This window comes from Tachyglossus aculeatus, chromosome 21 (genome assembly GCF_015852505.1).
Source record: "Tachyglossus aculeatus isolate mTacAcu1 chromosome 21, mTacAcu1.pri, whole genome shotgun sequence".
NCBI classification, from domain to species: Eukaryota; Metazoa; Chordata; class Mammalia; order Monotremata; family Tachyglossidae; genus Tachyglossus; species Tachyglossus aculeatus.
This window is the reverse complement of record NC_052086.1, coordinates 79,705,701-79,730,370: the sequence shown is the minus strand read 5'-3', so window position 1 is coordinate 79,730,370 and position 24,670 is coordinate 79,705,701. Positions and strand designations below refer to the sequence as shown.

General features: G+C 40.2%; 1 protein-coding gene and 1 non-coding gene across 13 annotated transcripts in view; one reads left to right on the top strand and one right to left on the bottom strand.

Annotated features, from left to right (window-relative positions):
- Positions 1-24,670, top strand: part of RBFOX1 (RNA binding fox-1 homolog 1) — a 2,849,206-nt gene that overhangs the window by 1,784,866 nt on the left and 1,039,670 nt on the right. The gene's annotated exons all lie outside the window — the stretch shown is intronic.
- Positions 22,743-22,880, bottom strand: LOC119943050. The gene has a single exon (XR_005455535.1). It is a non-coding gene; the product is annotated as a small nucleolar RNA SNORA7 (small nucleolar RNA).

Sequence of the window (24,670 nt, the reverse complement as noted above, 5' to 3'; positions counted from 1 at the left end):
TGGTGAGTAGCTTGAAGTTAAGTTGGTGAAGAATCATATCCTCGCATCCATGCTCCCTAACCAGAGTGTTATCTAGCTTTATATTTGTACACAGTGAAATTCCCTGTTCTTGGTCCAAACAGAAAAATAGATTAGCTAGTCCCTTTTGTTTTCTGAGTTCTCTGTCTCTTTTTCCTCTGTATTTATTATAGTATTCTCTTCCTGCCCTTTTTCAGGTCTCTCCCTATGGCATTCTATTCAATTTTCTACTCTCTTTCTGTGTTTTCTTCCTCTGACAGCCTTTCAATATTGATTCCCCTTCATCTCTTTCCTTCTCATCATCCTTTTTAATAATCTGTGCAAGGTTACCCCCCCCCCGCCTCACACACACACACACACACACACAAATTTATCTGTACCTCCATTAATTTCCCTTTAAAAATGTACATTTCTTGTCAGTGTCCTCCCCTCTCTTTGCTGGTACTCTCAGATTCTCTGTCTCTTTGTCTGCATAAGATCTTATGGGGAAGGGACGCGCTCAATGGCCAGCTCACTAGCTTATTTTATATCTAAAGCACATCAAGATTTGATAATGGAGAGTGTTGTTAACCGCACACTTCAGAATCACAATGTGGATTTAGACAGCACCACGGCAGAGCTAGACATGATGTTTCCTGGAAGTTAAATACAGGAATAGCACAGGGAAAAACAGGACCTCTGAAGCATTTGTCAGCTTTGTAAAGCATTTGGTGCTCTGAAGATTCCTAGACTCTGGCAGCTGTCAATCAAGTTTGGCTCTTTTGAGAATTATGTCAACATCCTAAGCACCACAATGAAAGGGTTGCTTATGTCTGAATTGAAAATTCCTTATCTGAACAAGGAACAGTAGGATTGTGTAATAGGGTCTCTTTTATTCATCTTTTCTAGTCAGCCATGTTGAGGACTCAGAAAGGCACCTGGAAATTGGTATGAAGTACCAGCAACACAGGTGTTCATGAATCGGTACACAGAATCAGAAGATTTTTATGGATAACCAGTAACTGAAAAGTCTCAGTCCATACTATTACATGCAATCCAAGATTTTCATTGGTAATAAGAGGCTAGGTATAATCAATCAATCAGTGGTTCAGAACACCTTGCTAAGCACTTGGATGAATAAAATGCAGTTGGACAATGCTAACCCTGCCCTTAATGAACTTGGCTACATAGGGAGGTGCACAATCAATCCAACAGTGAAGCAGTGTGGTTTAGGGGAAACCACATGGGCTTGGGGGTCAGAGGTAATGGGTTCTAATCCCGCTTTGCTACTTATCTACTGTGTGACCTTGGGCAAGTCACTTAACTTCTCTGTGTCTTAGTTCCCTCATTTGGATTAAGACTGTCAGCTCCACCTGGGACAACCTGATTATGTTGTATCTACCCCATTGCTTAGTATAGTGCATGACACATTGTAAGCACTTAACAAATACCATTATTATTATTATCAAAGAGAAGCAATATGGCTCAGGGGAAAGAGCAGGGACTTTGGAGTCAGAGGTCATGGGTTCAAATCCTGACTGTCACTTGTCTGCTGTGCAACTTTGGGCAAGTCACTTAACTTCTCAGGGCCTCAGTTACCTCATCTGTTAAATGGGGATTAAAACTGTGAGCCCCCTGTGGGACAACCTGCTCACCTTCTAACCTCCCCAGCACTCAGAACAGTGCTTTGCACATAGTAAGCACTTAATAAATGTCATCATTATTATTATTATTATTATTAATAATAACAGAAAAAGGGAAACCAGCTTGTACTTTGGCAGTTGGGAAAAATTTGGTGCTCATGAGGAACCAAGGTTAATGCCAAAATGAAAATCTTCAGATCAGTTGTAGTGACCAACCTTCAGTATGCTTGGGAGAAGTAAATTTTTCAGTCACCACATGTGATTTCTTGAGTACTTTCCATGGGTTTCATCTTCAGATGGGATTGTCAAACAGCAAAGCCCAAGAATGCAATCACAGAATCATAGCAATGTTCATTTCAACACTTCTTTATCTAGGCAGGACTCATGAAAAGTAGCTCTCTTCCTCCTTTCCAGGCCCTACTGAGAGCTCACCTCCTCCAGGAAGCCTTCCCGGACTGAGCCCTCTCCTTCCTCTCCCCCTCCTCCCCCTCCCCATCCCCCCCCGCCTTACCTTCTTTCCCTCCCCACAGCACCTGCATATATGTATATATGTTTGTATGTATTTACTACTCTATTTGTTTATTTTGTACATGTTTATTCTTATTTATTCCATTTTGTTAATGTGCTTTGTTTTGTTCTCTGCCTCCCCATTCTAGACTGTGAGCCCACTGTTGGGTAGGGACCGTCTCTATATGTTGCTAACTTGTACTTCCCAAGCGCATAGTACAGTGCTCTGCATACAGTAAGCACTCAATACGATTGAATGAATGAAAATACATGAGACTAGGATACAAGGTTATAAAAACTGCCTTATGATGAGCTCAAGTGGAGGGATTGGAAACAGAGGAGGGGCAGAAGAAATATTTCTATGGATACAGAGAATCAATTAAACAATTGCATTTATTGAATGATTAGTGTGTGTAGAGCACTGTACAAAGTGCTTGGGAGAGTATAACAGAGTTGGTAGACATGTTTCCTGTCCTCAACAAGCTTACAGTCTAAAGCGGGAGGCAGACATTAATAGAAATGAATAAATTATAGATATGTACATAAGTGCTTTGGAGAAGAGGGACGGGTGAATAAAGGGAGCAAATCCAAATACAAGGGAAAAGCGGATGGGACTGCGAGAGGGTTAGTTAGGAAAGGCCTCTTGGAGGATGTATGCCTTCAATAAGTATTTGAAGATGGGGAGAGTATTTGTTGGCTATGAAGAGGGAGGACATTTCAGGCCAGAGGCAGGATGTGGTCGAGAACTTGGCAGTGAGATAGATGAGGATGAGATACAGTGAGCAAGTTGGCGTTAAAGGAGCAAATCGTGCAGGCTGGGTTGTCATAGGAGAACTGTGAGGTTAAGTTTGAGGGGTAAGCTGATCAAGTGCTCTAAAGCCGAGGGTAAGGAGTGTCTGATGCAGAGGTGGATGGGCAACCACTGGAGGTTATTAAGGAGATGGGAAACATGAACTGAACTTTCTTGTAGAAAAATTATATGAGCAGCACAGTGAAATACGGACAGGAGTGAGGAGTGTGAAGGGGCAGGGAGTGTCACCTGATGGAACCAGTCATCAGATAACTTGGCTCGCAGGGTTGGAAATGGATCCCAGACTCGAGTGTTAATGACTGAGAAGCAGGTTTATTGAGATGATGGCACAAATAATCCACAATAGAGAATCCCCAGGAGCAAAGCTATTCCTAGGCTAATAAGTAATGAGTAGACTGGCTAGCACAGTCCCCAACTCTTAGCAGCTGGTAAAACCAGGAAGGAGACACTGGTTGTCACATAGAGGCTTCTTTTCAAATCATTCCAACATGGGCTACCTTTCAAATCACCCCCAACAGGCTAACTTTCAGATCAACCCAAATGGGCTATGTTTCAAATTACCCTGTAACTATTTTTCAAATCACTTCAATCGGGCTACCTTCCGATCACCCAGAAATCAAGTTTCCAGGTTGGGTGGGGGGGATACTCACTTCTCCTAGCTCCAGTGAGGAGGTCCAATCAGTCGCTGGGCACCACGAAAGGTCTGACAGAGGGAGCATCCCCCACTCTGGGTAGAGGCGACTCGCCACATTGGTGTGGCAGAGTTCCAAACTACTACCGAGAGTTCATGGAGACCCCTCCGTAGAGATAGCTTGCAACTCCCTGATCCTCTTCACTTCTGTTGGCCAAATTTGAGGAGAAAAAGAAGTGTGTGACAAGACCCATTGAAATTTACTCATTCCAGGTCTAATCATTGGGCCCTGTTGCTCACTCAGTCCCTCCAGGGTAGGTAGCTCCAGGAGATGTAGGAAGTGTTAATGCTTTTTGTAGCTCATTGCCCACCCTTTCAGTGTTGGTGAGCTAAACTTGTTAACCTGGCCAAGGTGTGACCTGTCACAGGAAGTCAGCAAGTTGTTACAGTAATCAAGGCAAGATGGAACAAATGCTCAGATTAACATCATAGCAGTTTGGAGAGTAAAGTGATGTTGTGAGGGTTGAATTGACAGGATTTAATGACAGATTGAATATGTGGGTTGAATGAGAGAGATGAGTCAAGGATAACACCAAAGTTACAGACTTGTGAAACAGAAAGGATGGTGGTACTGTCTACAGTGACAGGAAAATCACAGGGAGGACAAGGTTTGGATGGGAAGATGAAGAGTTCTATTTTGGACATGTTAAGTTTGATGTGTCGGGAACCATCCAAGTAGAGATATCTTGTAGGCAGGAGGAAATGCGAGACTGCGTAGAAGGAGTGTGAAGTATGGAGATGTAGATTTGGGAATCATCCGCATAGAGTTAGTAGTTGACACCATGGGAGCAAATGAGTTCTCCAAGGGAGTGGGTGTAGATGGAGAATAGAAGGGAACCCAGAACTGGGGGTGGGAGGCAGAGGAGAAGCCCGCAAAAGAAACTGCGAATGAGTGGCCAGAGAGATAGGTGGAGAACCAAGAGAAGATGGTGTCAGTGAAGCCAAGGTTGGATAATATTTCCAGGAAAGGGGGTCGTCGACAGTGTTGAAAGTAGCTGAGAAATGGAGGAGGATTAGGATAGAGTAGAGGCTGTTGGATTTGGCCAAATGGAGATCATTTGTGACATTTGAGAGGGCAGTTTCTTTGGAGTGAAGGGATGGAGGCCAGATTGGAGGGGGTCAGGGAGAGAATTGGAGGAGGGGAGCTGGAGACAGTGGGTGCAGACAACTCACTCAAGGAGTTTGGAGAGGAATGGCAGGAGGGATATAAGGCAACAACTGGAGGGAGCCATGGGGTCAAGGGATGAAGTGAAGAAATTCTCCCGTGATAAAGCACAGCTGAGGGCTGCTGGAAAAGAGTGAAGATCAGCCTGGCAGGAGTAACCAGAAATAGGGATGGGGAAGTGTGGAACAATCTTCGGAGTCTTCGGAAACTTTGGGATGGTGGCTAAAGGTGGAATTGGGAACATTGAGGAAAATACGTATGTACAAACGTAAATGTGTTTGTGTCCCTGCATGAGTATAATATGTGTATCCCAGATATGTGTGATTTCAATATGGGTCACACATGGGTTGCTTATGATTGTGTTGCTTCCAACTACATTACATTCAGAATTCAATGGACAAGATAATAGTAACGATGGTATTTATTAATCACTTGCTATGCACCAAGCATTCTGCTAGATACAAGGTGATCAGACCAAATTCAGTACCTGTCCCACATAGGGCTCACAGATTGAGACAGAAAGAGCACATGGGCATCTTATCCTCATTTACAAATCCCTCCTCACCTCCCTCCTACTTAAACACCTTTCCCTGAAAATAGTATTTATTGTTGCCCATGGGGATGCATTTCAAAGTGTTCTGTTCTGAAGTTCTGCCTCTTGCTAAAGAAAAGAAAGTTAAGATTAAACATGCTTCTATTCTAGGACAAAAGCCTTGCTACCAATTTGCCCATTCATCATGCTTGTTTTCATTACTTTTGTGTGAAATTTGTCGAGGTTATTCGGTTATTTAAGTTTTCGGAAAAGATGTCATGGATAGGTTGGATTTATTTCAGACATGTTTTCCTTTATTCAGACAGAATTCAGATACGTTTTCTTTAAAAAAAATGAGTAACACATGTTAATACAATTTTTTTGTATGCGTCTGAAGAATGAGTTGTCATTTCTATGTCAGTGTTCTAGATCTGCAGCCAGCTATCAGAGTTTGCTGGCCATTTCAGGAGTCTATTTTAGATATGAGTTGAATTGTCAGCCTTGATGGAGAAACATAGCTCAGTTCCAATAAAGTACTGATTATGTTAGGGTTGAGAAGGTCCCTACCCAACCTTGCTAGGAGCCAGAAAAAAAAATAGAAAGAGAGAGAGCTATATTTGGAACTATCTCCACTGAAGCATAAAAAGGACATAGCAAATTTTTGTTCTTCCTATATTCAAAACTTTTTTTTCCAACAAAGGCAAAATAGGGGTGGAACTCTGAGGTCATTCTTTTCTGTTTCCAAAAGGAAAATTGTGCTTTGTCTTCCTTTGCAATCTTGGCATCTTGGAAGGCTGGAGAAAGAACTTTGTAACCACGGAGGGTACCCTAATAATAATAATAGTTATGGTGTTTGTAAAGTGCTTAATATGTGCCAGGCACTGTACTAAGCACTGGGGTGGATACAAGCAAATTTGGATGGTTAAGGTCCCTGTGCCACTTGGGGTTCAAAGTCTCAAGCCCCATTTTACACATGAGGTAACAGGCACAGAGAAGTTAAGTGACTTGCCCAACGTCACACAGCAGACAAGTGGTGGAGTCGGGATTAGAACCCATGAATGTCCGACTCCCGGGCTGGTGCTCTATCAGAAGTTGCCTGCAAGGAACTTTAGTGCTTGAGGAACAGAAGAATGATGAAGGGAAGGGGGGAATTTTAGTAATAGCGATTAAAACGCCATTGGATGATTTTAGAACTTGAAAATAAGCACCTAAAAGACTAATAATTATTACTTTTAATACTACTCTCCAGATCCTTTCCACCCATTTAGTAGCCCTGTTGTTGATGATTTCCAAGGGGAATTAGGCTGTGTTTTTCCAATTCCCTTAATATATGGTACCATTGGCAAATTCCATTAGTATGCAGCTAGTTCTTCCTTCTGATCATTACTAAAGATGTTAAAATAAACCTAGACCAATCTCCAAACCCCATGGTATTTGACATCTCCCCTAGCTGTATACATTCCCATTTATCATTACACTGTTCCCAGCCTTTCAGCCACTTTCTTTCCATGACATTGTTGCTTTCTCAAGCAAATTAAGCTAATTTGGTTGGAAAATTTCACAAGACACTGCAGCAACTTTTTTTGTTGTTGAATTAATGGATTAAGAATAAAGAATACCAATAAATCCACAGTTTCAAAGCTTTTTGGAAGCATCAAGTACTCCATCATTGTTTCCTAATAATGGCAGTGCCATCCATTGTGCCCCTGTATCAACCTATTTTAATTAGCAATGAAATAAATGGAATAGACTGTCGTGGTTATTTAGCAGGAGTGATATTTTTCATTCCACCTAGAGTGATTCAGTCTTGGCTTATTGGTTGAAGTTACATAGTTTCCAATGCTGCCTGATTTTTTTTTCCCCATCTAATTTTTTGGTATGTTTCCCCTTTCACCACTGCTTCCAAAGCAGCATAACTAGCTGTTGCATCAGACTGTGCCTAGGTAGCGTGGCTCAGCGGAAAGAGCACGGGCTTGGGGGTCAGAGGTCCTGAGTTCTAATCCTGGCTCTGCTACTTGTCAGCCATGTGACTTTGGGCAAGTCACATCTCTGTGCCTCAGTTACCTCATCTGTAAAATGGGGATTAAGACTGTGAGCCCCATGTGGGACAACCTGATTACCTTGTATCCCCCCAGCACTTAGAACAGTGCTTTGCACATAGTAAGCCCTAAACAAATGCCATCGTTGTTATAAATCCATTACTCCTCGAAGAAGATAATGGCTCTATCATCCCCTTTGTACCAAATCAGCTTGATTCTCCCCTTGATTATGGAGACTACTGATTCCTCAGAAATAGAGAGGACAGTGAAACAGTGAGAAGTACCCTTGTTTTGGGTCACTAGTCTGCTTTGAATTTTTCAAGAGGCTGAATGTCAAGATGAAAATGTAATGTTGAACTATTTCCATCACTTTTTCAGTACTGAGACCCTGGGAATAATAATAATAATAATAATATTAGTAACAATTTGTGCATTTGTTAAGCATTTACTGTTACAATCATTGTGCTAAGCACAGGGATAGACATAAGATAATCAGTTCAGACATGGACCCTGTCCCCCATGAGGCTCACAATTTAAGTAAGTTCCTTGCGGGCAGGGATCAAGTCTACCAAATCTGTAGACTGTAATATAGTGCTCTTCCCACACTAAGCGCTCAATAAATACCATTGATTTGATTGACTGATTGACTGGTTAAGGTGGAATGTAATCCCCTTTTTACTGATGAAGAAACTGAGGCACAGAAAAGTTATGTGACTTCTTCAGAGACACATAACAGACAAGTAGCAAAGCCAAGATTAGAAGCTCGGTCCTCTGATTCCCAGGCCCATGTTTTTTAAACAAGGTCACGGTGCTCCCTTAACCCTGTTAAAGAATATCGTCACCTTAGCCTAGTCTAATGTACTGCCCAAGTTGGAGTAAGCAGATTACTAGCTTAGTGGCATTTGTTGAGCACCTACTGAGAAAAATGTGCTATATTAAGCACTCAGGAAAGTGTTTCAGACACTAAGCACACATATTCTCTACCTACAAGGAATTTACAATCTACTAGAATTTGGGTAGTCAACATTTATGAAGAGTGGAGGAGCTGCATCTTGCAGAATTTGAATCCGTTACAACTCACTGGATCTGCCACCATCCCCTACCCATCCTTATGTGGACTGTGTCTGCTGATGACTGGGCTTGTGCACTTTGGCTAAAAATGAGGTGATTGGCAGAATAATTCATATTTACATGAGGCCTATTTCTCTATAGCATCAAGAGAAGAGGGAGAAAGGGTGAGAATGGTCTCCTTAATAAGAGTGTTCCTAAAAGGTAATAGAATTTTAATGGTATTAGTTGAGAGCTTACTGTGTGCCAAGCACCTTTCTAAGCGCTGACGTAGATATAAAGTAAGCAGGTTGCACACAGTCCATATCTCACAGGGGGTTTACAATCTTAACCCCCATTTTACAGATGTGGGAACTGTGGCACAGAGAAGTTAAGTGAGTTGCCCAAGATCACACAGTAGACAAATGACAGAGCCAGGATTAGAAGCCAGGCCCTTCTGACACTCAAGGCTGTTCCCTTTCCACTAGGCCATGCTTCTTCTTTCAATACTGTTTAATATCAGTCAGTGAGGTTTTTGAAGTATGCAATAAAAATTGTTTGAATGTTCACCTTTGGATTTGGTCATTTAGATGAGAGCAGGAATAAATCTGCTGAGGACAAGTGAAGTTAGCTTAAAGATTCAGAGTGCTAGAAGGGAATGGGCACGTAAGAGAAGTAGAAATGACATGTTTCAAGATTTTCAGAATGATTTCTCTAACAGTCTTGAATTGAGAACAACTTGAAATTGATGTAGCCATTACCCAGGGGCCAACATTAAGATTTCTAATATAGGCATCTTGAATTGGGAACTTCATGTCACTATTAGAGATTGAGCTGCTGCATTGGATTACTGGTAAATTGCACTTGGGAAACAGTCATCTGAACTTTGGGGTCCCTGGGCAGAAGCCCATTGGAGGAAAGAAGAACAAGGTAGGAGGAGAGAAAGGCCGACAGTTTTTCATTCTTTTTTCCTGAATTTGAAGTTGAAAACTTGGGGATTTTCCCTATGGAATCCCTGGCACTAGAGGAAAATCCTCAAGAAAGAATTTTCAATTGGGGAAAAAAAAAAACCGCATCAGAAACCTTTGTTCCTGCTGCTCCATTTGCAGCCAGTGTGGTGGTTCCTCAGTTTCCAGATGACCTGGGGTGGGTCCACCACATTATCACAATGGGGGTGTCCTCCCGATCACCCTCACAGTGGTCTAGACATGCCAAATTCATTCATTCAATCATATTTATTGAACGCTTAATGTGTGCAGAGCACTGTGCTAAGCGCTTGGGAAGTACAAGTCGGCAACATGTAGAGACAGTCCCTACCCAACAATGGGCTCACAGTCTAGAAATGGCTGCCCCTCATCAAGATAGAGTATTTATAAATAGAATATTTAGTGATTTTTCAACATGGATAACTTTGGTCAGGGAGAGTGACACCCTTTCACATTTAGAGCAGTGATATATTGATATCTACATTCTTTATATTGCAACTGGATTCAAAATAGCACCAAGAGCTGGAAACACTGTTCATTCTATATGTTCAGCCTATTAAAAATACTTAATGTCTAAAGCTCACTTTTCCCACACCTCATTGTCATTAAAAGTATTCCATCAAAATTGAAGAGAAAATAGATGTAACACTTCAATAGCATCCAAAATACCATCTATTTACCTGAGTAATGTGAGAGAGAAGTATCATGGAGACAAGTTCAAAATATTTAAGATGATTCTGAATCCTTGTCATCTTATTATTATTAATGATAATAATGATGATAATGATAATAATAAATAATAGTATTAAGCAATTATGATGTGCCAAGCATGGCACTCAGCTCTGGGGGAGATATTAGATAATTAGGTCCCATATTGGGCTCACAGTCTAAGTAGGAGGGAGAACACAACCCCATTTTGCAAATGAGGGAACTGAGGCCCAGAAAAGTGACTTGCCCAAAGGGTTACACAGCAGACAAAATGTAGAGCCAGGTTTAAAACCCAGGTTTTCTGGCTCCCAGGCCTATGCTCTGGACAAAATTTCTAAATTCAGCTACCATAAGTGTTTTTATGACTGTGTAATATTTTATAATGAGGAATATTTCATTTGCCAAAAAGTATAAACATTCCTTTTGAGTTGATAGGACTGTTGGTTTGTGGCACATTACTTGCAACCTACGGCATCCACTACTAAATTCTAATGATGCTCGATCAAAGAAAATGTGTTGGAAGCACCGGTCAATTGTCAATTAGAGTGCCATTTTTGATAGGGATCTCTCTCTTCATTAGGCTTGATAGCAATTTAATAAAGCCTCTTTTAAGAATGCAGCCTTGAGCTTTTACTGGCACCTACTCAGTGCACTGATTTAGTGGGTGCATTATCAAAGAAAATGACCTTTTCAAATCTGAAAGGTCCTCTTCGTATTTTGCATCTCTATCTCCATGGCATTTATCTTTTAGTCGAATATTTTTGTTGCATTTGGAAATGGTGAATCTTTTGCAAGGCCTCCCTATGAAATTTATCATTTTAAAAAAAAGAGTTGAAGCCACCACAAAGACATCACAAAAGGAGCGGTGTATTCTTTCACTGTAGACATGATTTTAGAGTGCAGGGAGTCATTTTTGTGGTATTATTGAAAGTATCTAGGCAAGCCACACGAATGCTTAATTACTCTTGATCCAACTGATTATCCTGAGCCTCCTTCTTAAAGTTTATCAGGTTGCAAAGTTGGAAGCAGAAATTCCAGGTGTTGAAATTGAACTGCTTATTACATACTATTGGGTAAAGAATAGATGATCACTGTTACTATTTTTATAATGGACCTAGCTTGGGCAGTGTAGAGGCATATCTCTTACAAAATTGAATTCTCGGTGGAAAGAGTTGCTAGCTTATGTGAACTTGCATTGGTGTCAGCGTGGGTCCAAATTTTGACAGCTGTAATATTTTTAATTGAGATTTTAGGTCCTTTCGCCAAATCAAGTAATAGTTTCCCAGTTGGAGTGTAGTGAACCCTACTGGTTTCAACTTCAGAGGAGTGCTAATTTTTCAAACCACTGCCGAGTGTCCATCTACTTTAGTGACCTAGTGCCTTTACAGCTCATAAAAAAGAAGGCTTTGCATTCCATTATGTTCAAAGTATGGCCTTTTTAATCTGCATATTTCTTGCAGGCTATATTGGCTCAGTTCCATCAGAATACATTAGAATGGAAAAGTATTAAAAATATTGATTTATCATTTATAATGTTGAAGTGATGTATTGAAATGAAATTTGGATGCTTTCCAGCCTTCCCATAACTTTGACATTATTGGATGAAACAAGATGATCTCACCCTAATTAATATGCTAGTTCTAGGGGAGAAGACTGAAGAGAACATGAACAGAAAGTCAGTTGGTGAGAAGTGATGATTTAGGTGAGAAGGCTGTCTAGGATTTAGAAATTGAAGATGACAATTTCACAGTCAGAATTTTTTACAATTAAAAATAATGTTAGTAATAATAGTGTTCTCATTCAAATTCAGTGTCCTACCTGTGCATCTTAGTTCAGTGCAGCCCACAGGCATCAGACTCAGGGACATGAATAAATCTTGCAAGAAGGGGCCCTGGGATTCTGCTGCTAATGGACAAAACCCACCAGAAAACTGAGATTTTGAACAGTAGCTCCTAGAAAGTTAAGCTCAGTTTTCTTCCTCTTATTCAGTGCTTGGTCTTAGTGTTTGTATTCTAGCTTTAAAGACTATTTTGCCGACTTGTACTTCCCAAGCACTTAGGACAGTGCAGGGTTTTCTACCCATCCCCATACCCAACCCTCTCCATAGGTGTCAGTCATTGGACTCTTCATTCAATTCAATGCAATCATACTTACTGAGCACTTACTACATGCAAAGCACTGTCCTGAGCACTTGGGAGAATAAAATATAGCAACACATTTGTGCCCACAGCAAGTTCACAGTCTAGAGGGGGGGACACACATTAATATAAATGAATAGCTAAATAAATAAATTACAGCTATATATATATATATATATATATATATATATATATACACATAAGTGCTGTGGGGAAGGGAGGGAGGATAAATGAAGGAGTAAGTAAGAGCGGCACAGAAGAGAGTGGGAGAAGAGAAGAGTGCTTCATCAGAGAAGGCTTCATGGAGGAGATGTGCATTCAAAAAGTTTTGAAGTGCGGGAGAGTGTATCTGTCTGATATGAGGAAGGAAGGTGTTTCAGGCTAGAGGTCGGCGATGAGATAGATGAGATCGAGGTACAGGGAGAAGGTTAGCATTAGAGGACAAAGTGTGCGGGCTTGGAGTAGGAGAGTAGTGAAATGAGGTATTCATTCAATCATTTATTGAGTGCTTACTGTGTGCAGAGCACTGTACTAAGCGCTTGGGAAGTACAAGTTGGCAACATATAGAGACGGTCCCCACCCAACAGTCTAGAAGTAGGAGGTAGGAGGGGGAAAGGTGATTGAGTGCTTTACAGCCAATGGTGAGGAGTTTTTGATTGATGCGGAGGTGGATGGGCAACCACTAAAGTTTCTTGAGCAGTGGAGAGACATGGTCTGAACGGTTTTGCAGGAAAATGATTTGGTCAGAAGAATGGAGTATGGACTGGAGTGGGAAGAGACAGGAGGCAGTGAGGTCAGCATGGGGGTTGATACAGTAATCAAGGTGGGATAGGGTACGTTCTTGGATTAAGTTGGTAGTAGCTTGGATGGAGAGGAAGGGGAGGGTTTTGGAAGTGTTGTGAAGGTAAAACTGACAGGATTTAGTGATGGCTTGAATATGTGTCCATCATTTGAATCTTCATTCAGTTGACACAGTTGGGTTGCATAACTTATTTCTTTGAAAATACTGGTGCATTACCTTTTCTGGCTGATTTTCTCAAGTTTAGCTTCTTCTTTATTTCCTAGTGCCAAAGTTCACGGAGCTTGCTGCCCATCACCAAACTTTGGCAGGCTCTAGTCTGTGAGTTCATTGTAGCCAGGGAACATGTCTACCAACTCTGTCGGTATTATACTCTCCCATATTATACTGTTGTGCTTAGTACAATGTACTGTGCATAGTGAGCACTCAATAAACACCAATGATTGATTGATTATTCAGTCTGCAGTGAGTGAATGGTGCCCACACTGAAGTTGCCATCCATTTCCTCTTGATTCAGTTTCCTGGGTTAGGGGGATTTTTACCGGGCTGAGTTTCACAGTTAATATGCTTTCCATCATTTGTCATAAAATCTTTCCAACCAAATTTTTTACTGGTTTGAATGCTTAATTACTTCAGTAGCAGGGAAATGACATGAGTTTTGACTGCATATTCAAGTATGAATATTAAGTACTTGGAAGTTATCGTTTGGTGGTAAATTTCCCTGGAGTGTGTTTGGTGAATATATATGCTCCTTTAATATACAACATCACTTTTACATATAAATGTCACTATCAAAAGGGAGGAAACATTATTTTCTATGGATGAATATCACACTGTGAAAATTTATTTAGGGAGGAAATCAAATGCAAGTCAGGTATTCAGACGTAGTGTTTTTAGAAGACTCTCTTCCCTTTAGGTCCAAAGATTTAGGCTCGATTTAGTTCCTTAGTTCTCTTTTCAAGAATGAATTGCTGAAGTATGGCATTCCTAAGATGTTCTCTTCAGAATCCGAAGTCACACTACATGTCATTATCTCTGTAAAATCATTACAAATTGAAGCCAAGCCTGTATGAGTAGGCACTCAAGTTCTTTTGTGAAAAAGAAGAAAGTAGTTTCATGGCAGGTTTTTAATACCTTCCATAAAAATTCCAACTGGATTTTTAAAACAATATTTTTATTACAATTTCTCCATGAAGAAAGCCACAAATCAACATCAATTGTCTTGCATTTTTTTTTACCAATTTGATCCAATTACCAAAAGCCTTTAGTTTGTGGGGCAAATGTCCATCTTAATATCATATAGTTTAAGAGCATGCTTTTCACGAAGATGGTTTTTATTATGGAAAGATATATGAAAGTAGGAAATGAATGTTTTAATGGCTATATAACTTGTCAGAGAACCTTAAATATTTACTATGGTTTTGATGTTTCATTTATCTCGAAGTCAGCAGGGCATTGTGCTGTTTCAATTTTTCATTATGTTGCTGTATAACCCTTTTAACTTAACGCATGCAAACGTTTTTTTTCCTTTTTATTCACTTTACAATAAACAGCAACAGCAAAAACGACTGTTAACTCTTCCCTGATAGTTTCAATTTTGGACTACTAAAATCAGTCCTTCCCCGTTTTTAACTATTGTCCTTATTCTGAGCTATTACACTTAATCTCGATTCCTTCATGGCTGCCAAAAGGTGAAATTGACTTTTTGAGAATGTATTGCAGAAAACTGCAGCCTATGCACTTTTTCCAAGTAGAAACATCCTGTGTGTTAAGACTGAAAGGGACAATTTACAGCCAGTTTCAAATTGTTAGCTGAGGTCAGGAATCGAAAGTTCAATAAGTGTCCACTTCTGCAGTCACATCAACCTTGTTTAGATGACAATGCACAATAAAGTGTCTTGTAGAGAGTGGACACTCGGGAAATCTTTTGCTCCTTCGGCAGGAAACTACTCCTAGAAGGATTTCAGAAGTAGCAATGGGCGCATGCTAAAATCTTACACTCTTCCCATTAGTATGTCTGTAGTGTTTGAATTGTCTTATATTGTTGATTGAATTAAAAATTACTATATATTTTTCATTAATCTTAAAAACCTGAACTATGAAGTGTTTTTCAATAATCACAATTGACAAAATTGAATTTTCCGTATAAATGTAGGGGGGGTGGGGGTGTGTGTGTGTGTGTGTGTGTGTGTGTGTGTGTGTACACATAAACAGATGTATGTGTAAATGTAATTCAGATTGCGACTCTGAAGAGGGTGGAAAATGCGTTTTCATTATTTGAACTCAGAGCATTTAGGAACAGCAGTCCAACATAACTTTACAAGGCCCATTGCCATAATTCCTTTCATCAAAGTGATGCTGTTAATCAAATGGTGTCAATGTGCCAGTAACCTAATTGATATGCTTATTATGAGCAGGGACTGTGCTTGCTAATTTTGTTGTACTGTACTCTCTCAAGTGCTTAGTACAGTGCTCTGCACACAGTAAATGCTCAATAAATGCGATTGAATGAACAAATAAATAAGATCGATTGATTGATAGGTAGGATAATGGGTAGCTCTGGAGTGTAGGGAATGTACCAAAAATAAAGGGCCTTCCAAAAATGTGTCCAAAGTATATAGAGCATAGACTTGTGCAGTAGCTTACCAGTTCATTCATATTACCGCAACAGAAAAAAATATATTCAATTTCAGCTCTTTGAATTCCATGTATTGATAAAGTTCCGCAATGAATGCATTCTATATAATGGGGAAAAAAGTTCAAGGATGTATCCTAACTGTGTTTCTTACCAAAGCAAAAAACCAACAAAAACAAACTACATGCTTTAGAGTGTTTGCAGGAAAATTCTTAATAGTAGAAAAGGGGGAGAACCATTACCCTTTCTTGTGGAATCTGAAGGGGGCTAGAGCTGCTTTGGTATAAATATTTTGGTAAAAACACAGCTCAGTCTTATGTAAACTTTACTCGGATAGATTTTATCAAAGAAACGGAATACCATTATATTCAAAAGATTAACCAGGCCACAGCCGTTTGTCACATCAACAGGAGCTATAATTGACAAATTGCAATTGAACAGAGTTTGTAGCAGTGTTGGACAGAATATTGGCACTGATTAATTGACACGAAAGTCCAGTCTAGCAAATTTTTCTGTAATTTAAATCAGTCAAGACCAAACTGATCATAATAATACCTTAGAAATCATCAAAATTTCACTAAATTTTAATTGAACTCTGTCCAGAAAATCCATTTCTCCTAATGGTATTAGAGCCTTCTAGGCATATATGTGTGCGCACAGACATCGTAATGAGGGTGGGATTTTAAAGTGTGGACTGTGTGGTGGAAAAAAACAACAACCTGTATTTTCAACTACAGTGAGAGGGCTGGGTTCTTGCAATGTCTTATATTAAGTAAAATTTGCACTAAAGTATTAATTCACAACCTGCTCTGCTACTATTTGCAGAAGCAAAAACTTTTTTTCAATAATACAACATGCTGAGCTTAAACAGGCTCACGTTGTTGGAGGCACATTCTTGTAATCCCATCGTAGCCAAAAAACCATATTGGAAATGTGGCTCATGGCAGAGCTGCCTGTGAAGCAGCATGGTTTAGTGGATAGAACATGGGCCTGGGAATCAGAAGAACCTGGGTTCTAATCCTGACTTTGCCCCATGTCTGCTGTGCGACCTTGGACAAGTCATTTAACTTCTCTGTGCCTCAGTTACTTCATCTGTAAAAAAAAAAAAAAAATAGGGATTAAAAGTGCAAACCCAGTGAGGGACAGGGACTGTGTCCAAGCAGGTTAACTTGTTTCTACCCCAGCTCTTAGAACAGTGCTTGCACATAATAAGCACTGAACAAGTATCATAATTAAGTACCATAATTAATGTCTTCAACTTTTCTTCAGGTCAGAATTCTATGTTGGTATGTCTTTTGATCCACTGTGGCCAGGGAATGTGTCAGTTATATTGCTATGTCGTATTCTCCCAAGTGCTTAGTACAGCATTCTGCACACAGTAACTACTCAGTAAATATGATTGAATGATTACATTTTCAGTAGCAAATGGAGCAATTCAATTAATTTCCTTGGTTCCTTTGAGACAATCACAAGTTGATTTTTTATTTACTTGTCCTCTCATCACTTACTTTCCTACACATACGACTTTATTTCTAGACACTCCATTCCCTTTTCCATTTGTCTGTAGCCATGAAATGCATAGTGATCAACCTAGACAGTGGCTTGTCTGTAGAAAAGTGTAAAATAGTAATTCTTACAACAGGGATCCTTCTCGTCCTTCTGCATCCTTCCTGCCCACCCCCCAATTCACCTTCTTTTTCCTTCCTCTCTGCAGAGTGGTGTTGCTTAAGACTGACTTTCCTTGATTATTTGAGGGCACACATCTGTAGGAACCCTCTCTTCTTTAAAAGTATAGTCATTCATTCATTCAATCGTATTTATTGAGCACTTACTGTGTGCAGAGCACTGTACTAAGCGCTTGGGAAGTACAAGTTGGCAACATATAGAAACAGTCCCTACCCAACAGCGGGCTCACAGTCTAGAAGGGGGAGACAGACAACAAAACAAAACATATAAACAAAATAAAATAAATAGTAGACTGTGAGCCCACTGTTGGGTAGGGACTGTCCCTATATGTTGCCAACTTGTACTTCCCAAGTGCTTAGTACAGTGTTCTGCACACAGTAAGCACTCAATAAATACAATTGATTGATTAAATACATAAGTAAAATAGAGTAATGAATCTGTACAAACATAAATACAGGTGCTGTGGGGAGGGGAAGGAGGCAGGGTGGGGGGGGAGGGGGAGAGGAAGGAAGAGGCTCAGTCTGGGAAGGCCTCCTGGAGAAGGTGAGCTCTCAGTAGGGCCTTGAAAGGAGGAAAAGAGCTAGCTTGGTGGATGTGTGGAGGGAGGGCATTCCAGGCCAGGGGGAGGATGTGGGCCGGGGGTCAACGGCGGGACAGGCGAGAACGAGGCACGGTGAGGAGTTTAGTGGCAGAGGAGCAGAGGGTGCGGGCTGGGCTGTAGAAGGAACGAAGGGAGGTGAGGTAGGAGGGGGCGAGGTGATGGAGAGCCTTGAAGCCAAGAGTGAAGAGTTTTTGCCTAATGCATAGGTTGACTGGTAGCCACTGGAGGTTTTTGAGGAGGGGGGTAGCATGTCCAGAGCGTTTCTTTACAAAGATGATCCAGGCAGCAGCATGAAGTATAGATTGAAGTGGAGAGAGACAGGAGGATGGGAGATCATAGAGTCAGGTCCCCTGATGTAATTTCTCCAACTTCTTTTCTTCTTCAGACTTTTTATCCTTTTGAATTTGCAGATCTTGGTTAGGAGTCTGAAGAAGAATCCGAACAACTGTAACACCACAAATGCGCACCTCTTCTTGTTTGGTTTATGGAACAAACATATGGTTTATGGTCCCATGGGGAGTTCAATTGGATAGGTCGGGGACAGATCATTCAGCTTCATCAGATGATTATTTTATGTCCTACAAGGTTTTTAAAAAGACAAAATTATTCATGTGAAAGAGAGAAAATAATGGTCGAGCTTTTTTTTTTATAATGCCTTTGATGAGCAGAATGCAAATTTGGTAAGTCGCTCTACTCTTCTCCCACATGGTTAATTCCTCCTTTATTAATGGAAGTATTTAGCCTCCCAGCCATGGAGAAATTGTTCGATACAAGGTTGTTCATGACATCTCTATAAACCATCTTTGAGGATTTTTTCTATTCAGAAATGAGAACCTTTTTGTTAAATAAAAAATGGCCTCGATTTCACTTCTGGTAACCACCCTCTGCTTGAATGAAATACCCTTCCTTTTTCACTAAGCGTTTCCCTTTCTCAGGTGAACAGACATCCCACTTTAGGCAGGATAATCACATTTTTTGGAGATCTTTCCTGCCAATCCAAAGCCATCTTCTTTCAGTCAAGATAGAAGGAAGAGAGCCTCTTGCCATATTGGCAACAGAGGTGACCTGGTAACAAAGATGAAAAGGAGAGGAAGAGAAATGACTCCCCTTCTGGTTCTGTCAAATCAACCACACTGATCGGGCTCATCCTGGGCCACTCCTAGTATTGGAGAAGCAGAGTGGCCTAGTGGATAGGGAGTCAAAAGAACCTGAATTCTATTTATCTGCTGTGTGACCTTGGGCAAACCACTTAACTTGTTTGACCTTCAGTTACCTCATCTGTAAAATGGGGATTAAGACTGTGAGCCCCATGTGGGACAGGGACTGTATTCTATCCAATTTGCTTGTATCCACCCAAGCCCTTAATACAGTTCCTGGCACATATTAAGAGCTTAACAAATACCACCATTATTATTATTATTTCCCCATTTAATCAGAAGGACTTGCCCATCTACAGCTACATAAAATAATAGCTCTTTAGCATCAGCTTTAAGGCACTCAGCTCTTTCCCTCCTACCTTACTTAACTGATCTACTACAACTCATTCCCCAAGCATTCTGCCTCCCTGATGACAACCTAGTCTTTATCTCAGTCTGGTATCCCATTGCTGACCTCTTGCTCACATACTCCTTTGGGCCTGGTATTCCCTCCCCCTTCATATCTGAAAGTCCACCATTCTCCCCACTTTCAAAACCCTCCTAAAAATCATACCTCCCTCAAGGGGCCTTTCCTGCTCATGTCCGCTGTCTTCCCTCCTCTCTGTATTGGCTAAGCACTTTGATGTACTCCACAACCCTATAGCACTTATGTACAGACCCTTATTGTCTACTATTTCTCCTATCTATAATCTATTTTGATGTCTGCTTCCCCCTGTAGACTGTAAACTCCTTGTGGGTGGAGATCTCCTCTCCCAACTCTATTGTTTGGTACTCCTCAAACACTTAGAAGAGTGGTCTGTACTCAGTAAGTGCTCAGTAAGTGCCACTGAATAATTGATTGAATGCAATGGTTGTACTGACTATTCTTATGTTGGCTATTCCTGAATTTCTTAGACTGAGAAACCATAGAAGCTGTGGAGTACAGAACATATTGGAAGGTTGTCCCTGATAGAGCACCCAGTTAACAAATATTCCATATGCAAGCCACATCTGTAATCTGAATTTGAAATCAGTGGCCTAACTTTTTGTCCTTTTGTGAAGATATGTCCTGTCCTTTAACTGACTCACTTATTGTTTACCTCATCATCATTGAAATGAATTAAAACAAAATTCTTAAAAGTAATGTTAATAAACTTAAATTTGACTTTTAAATTATACTTCTGGATGCTGTTATATAGTTGCCCTGTCTAGAAAAAGACATCATAGCTGGTGATATTCAACTATAAGTCTGTGTGTGACTGGAAAGACCTGCAGTCCTGACCACATTGTACACACAAAGCCCGTCCCTTGTTGTGTTGTTACATTTCACATTGTAGCACCTGGCACTGTTTTCTTTTTTGACTCCTTGACTTTTGTTTCTTATCTAAGTTTTGCTCAAAAAAATGGCACTACTTTCTCAATAGCAGCATATCTTGTTGGCAGGGAATGTGTCTGTTTATTGTTGCATTGTACTCTCCCTTAGTACAGTGCTTTGCACACAGTAAGTGTTCACTAAATATGATTGAATGAATGAATGGTTTATCCTCATCAGTTGTGTCAGTTTTCAGCTAGGATGCAGCATTGTCTGAACATTTGTTTTACCGTGCCCTTAAAATTTTTTCCTGTGCCCTCCTTGCTTTCAGTTTCCCATTTCAGTTCTCCATACAACAGCTGAGGGGGAATCCTGCTGTTACTCATTCTCATGAGTCCACCCAGTGTAACTATGTTAAGATCAACATAGCTTAGATACATGGAGGTTCACCATATTTCTGATCTTGTCTTGATATTTAATATTAAATATTTGGCATTGAATGTAGCTCATAAATGATACTGATGGAACTACTCAAGGAGCCAAATGGGGTCCAGATTTCCCAGTCATAGAGAAGGTTGGACAGTAGCTCTGTAGACCTTAGGTTTAGTCTGGAGACTGATACCATCCTGCCACCATACTCAATTTGATGGTCTATAGAGGATGTGCTGGCCTTCATTTTTTGGTTTTCAACTTTTGTGTCTATCATTACATCACTGGTCAGTTTGCTTCCAAGGTATCAGAATTCTGTGATGGCTTTTAGATATTGGGTGGCCAACGTGAATTTTTGGCCATTTGTATGTCCTCCCTGGTACAGACTGAAACATCACATCAGTTTTCTTTGAGATCTCATTGCATGGTCTCAGTGGTCCCTACGTTGAGGAAGCTACTATTGACATCCAGTGCATCACTGTTTGACAGTGCTTTAAAAATAGCCATTATTAGGACTTTGTTCCCTTTGTAAATGGTATATCAACATATTTTCAAAGGCAGAAAAGTGTCAAGTAGATGTGAGCTTGGACAACTTAGAAACAGCATTGTATTTCATCAGGTTCTAGTGATGAATGAGCTGTGGTGTTACAGTTGTCTGAAATTGTAATAAGAACTGCAACATCCATAAGGTATTTTTTTAATTTCTCAATTACGTGTCTCAGCCATCTGAACAGAGCAGAATATTCAATGTGTTCACCAGTCCTGGAATTTTAGAGTCTGGCCCTGGGAAGTTTTGAAAAATATTTTAAGGTCGCAGACCTGTGATTGTCCTGGCTCCGCTGATCAGTGTACATTGCACCCAGCCCAGATACTCTTTCTTGCTTTAAATGAGTAGGTGGCCATGAGCAAGCCATGGACCATGCTCAGTGCATGTTCAATTCAGGCCCCTTAGCAATGTGGGACTTGTAGTCCAGAACATTGGAATGTATGGGGCACACTGAATTAATTTCTAAACTATTCCTCTTAGCACTTTTGAGAAAAGCTTAGAATACTCCGAGTTTTCCACATAGAGTGCTTGGTCTGCTTATTTTTTTACATGACATGAGGTCACATGCAGATTAATACCAGGATATATACTTTCATTTGGTAAAGAATCTGGGTTTAAACATACTTTAAAACACATTCAACCCTATCAGCTGTACTTATTGTGTGAATATTATTAATTTTTCAAATGCACACAGAAAGATAGGCAAACCAACAGAAAGGACAAGAAGCCTCATTGTAAAGCTCAGATCCAGGATTTACACTTTAGTAAGCACTCAATAAATACGATTGAATGAATGAATGAGCAAATGGAGATTTCATTAACCCTAATCAAAGCAATTCAGTGTAGGAAAGTTCCACTGAAATTAAAAATACTCCTATTTGTCACCTTAGTCAATTTTTAATTAAGCATGTGCTATGTGCAGAGCTCTGTACTAAACACTTGGGGAATACAAGCTTAATCCATTCTGCTGCTTCTCCTATGGAGAATCTTCCATTAGAGGACAACCTTTCAGGGAGATTCAAAATATTTGCAGGCAAATTTTTTCCCCTTTCTACAAAACACATCCCATCTCGGGGATTGTGCAGAATCCACTTTCATTAGAATTAACTCATTGTTTGATTGTCTTGTCTTATGCTGAGTCATCTCTGACCCATAGCGACACCATTAACACATCTCTCCCAGAACTCCCCACCTCCATCTGAAATCATTCTGGTAGTGTATCCATAGAGTTTTCTCCATAAAAATATGGAAGTGGTTTACCATTGCCTCTTCCACATAGAAAACTTGAATCTCTGTCCTCAACTTTCTTCCAACCCAGCACAGGGGAGTCTTGGCTTGTAGCAGATTGCCTTCCACTCACTAGCCACTGCCCAAGCTAGGAATGGAATGGGCAGGCCTCTGCTTGACTCTCCCTCCCATAGCCGAGACTCGTAGATTACTGGAATCTCTCAAGTTGTGACCCTGAGAGGAGCACTGTTTGACTACTTTTTGGAATTCCCTATGCAAGTGCAAGGCAAAATCAAATATTTTTTTTAAATCTTAGAACATTCATAGCAATATATTTTTTAGAAAGCCAGTTTCTCCTGAATTATGTTGTTCATAATCAGTAAATCAATCATATTTATTGAGCACTTACTATGTGCAGGCCGTTGTACTGAATAACAGTCTTCTCTTTTACTCTGTTTTCTGCAATTGAATCTGAAGCAATGTGCATTATAGACCACCATCTGCCTTTTGCATGGTGCAGTTGTTTTTTCTGGTCATCTTCAGACATTTGAGTAACTTGAACATTCCCCTCTAATTCCCACCCTTTCCCTGTCACTTCTGGTTCTAGTTAAGTAAAAAATATAAATAAAAGCAGAAGTAGAGATGGTGTAGAAATGCCAACTCTTCTGCTCCCCTAGAACATTGAGAATACTTGATAAAGTCTAAGTCTGAGATAGCAATTCTGCAGCTATCACATCTATTTTATGCCGCCTGGGATAATCCATTGTAAATTGTGTGTTTGTGAGTATGTGCGTATGTGCGTGTGCGTACGTGTTGGCGTGTTCCTTTTCAATGTTCTGCCTTTTTAATTGGAAATTAATTTCTGAGATAAAAGAAAATCCTTGGTCAAAACAGGAGATGTCATCAGTAACTTTCCGTATTAATTAAGGTTTTTAAGACAAAAAAAAATTAATTAAGAAGACAGGCTATTTGAGCAGTGTCACAAGATCTCCAATCACTTTGTGATGTTAAGACCGCAGAAAGACAAAGTTAAAATGAGTAACTTTCTTCAGATTAGATGTCATGAAAATTAGATATCAGAATGCTAATTCTCCACATATTCTGTGAAGTATAATAAACTGCACTCCATTGACCTTATTAATCACCCATAATGTGAATTGATTCCTGTTGGGATTTTTTTCTGTTTCACAGCTGTAGTGACCTGTGAGAGAGGTGGAATTCAGCAGTCAATCTAAGCTCCAAATGCAGCAGAGGTCAGAAATATTGGGCACATTCATTTTGATATCTTCTTGTACTTGACATCAGCAGTGCAGGGATCAGAATATCCTATTCTAATCTGATAATAGCAGCAGTGGTTTCAGGAATATGGAAAGGTGGAACTTCCTAAGGATCTTCTGGCACCCGCACCATAGAACAGCTTTAATAATCATTTCAGAAATCACTCTATGCCTAGCACTGCAGTTAGCAGTAGGATAAGTATGAGATAACCCCATTATATACAGTCCCTGTCCCACATGAGGCTTGCCATCTAATAGAGCAAGCAGTTATCCCCATTTTACAGAGCAGAAAACTGAGGCACCCAGAGTTCAAGAGCCTTGCCCAAAATTGCACAGATTAGAATCTGGGTGTCCTGAATCCCAGTACCATGGTATTTCCATGAGGCCATTTTGCTTCCCAGCTTTGATTTAGTTTTCCCATGTTTGATGTTTGGTCTTTGATGCTACTGATGCCTGTCTACTTGTTTTGTTTTGTTGTCTGTCTCCCCCTTTACACTGTGAGCCCGTTGTTGGGTAGCGATAGTCTCTATCTGTTGCCGAATTGTACTTACTAAGCACTTAGTACAGTGCTCTGCACACAGTAAGCACTCAATAAAAAACTATTGAATGAATGAATGGTCCTTAATACTGAGAGATTTTAAAATGTTTTCCTAAAAATGAATTGTCTCACACTCTTTATCTGCTTTTCCCCAGCCCTGCCATATCACTTTTCCTGCCCCATGTTCAGGCAGAACTGCGTCTATCATCAGAGAAAATG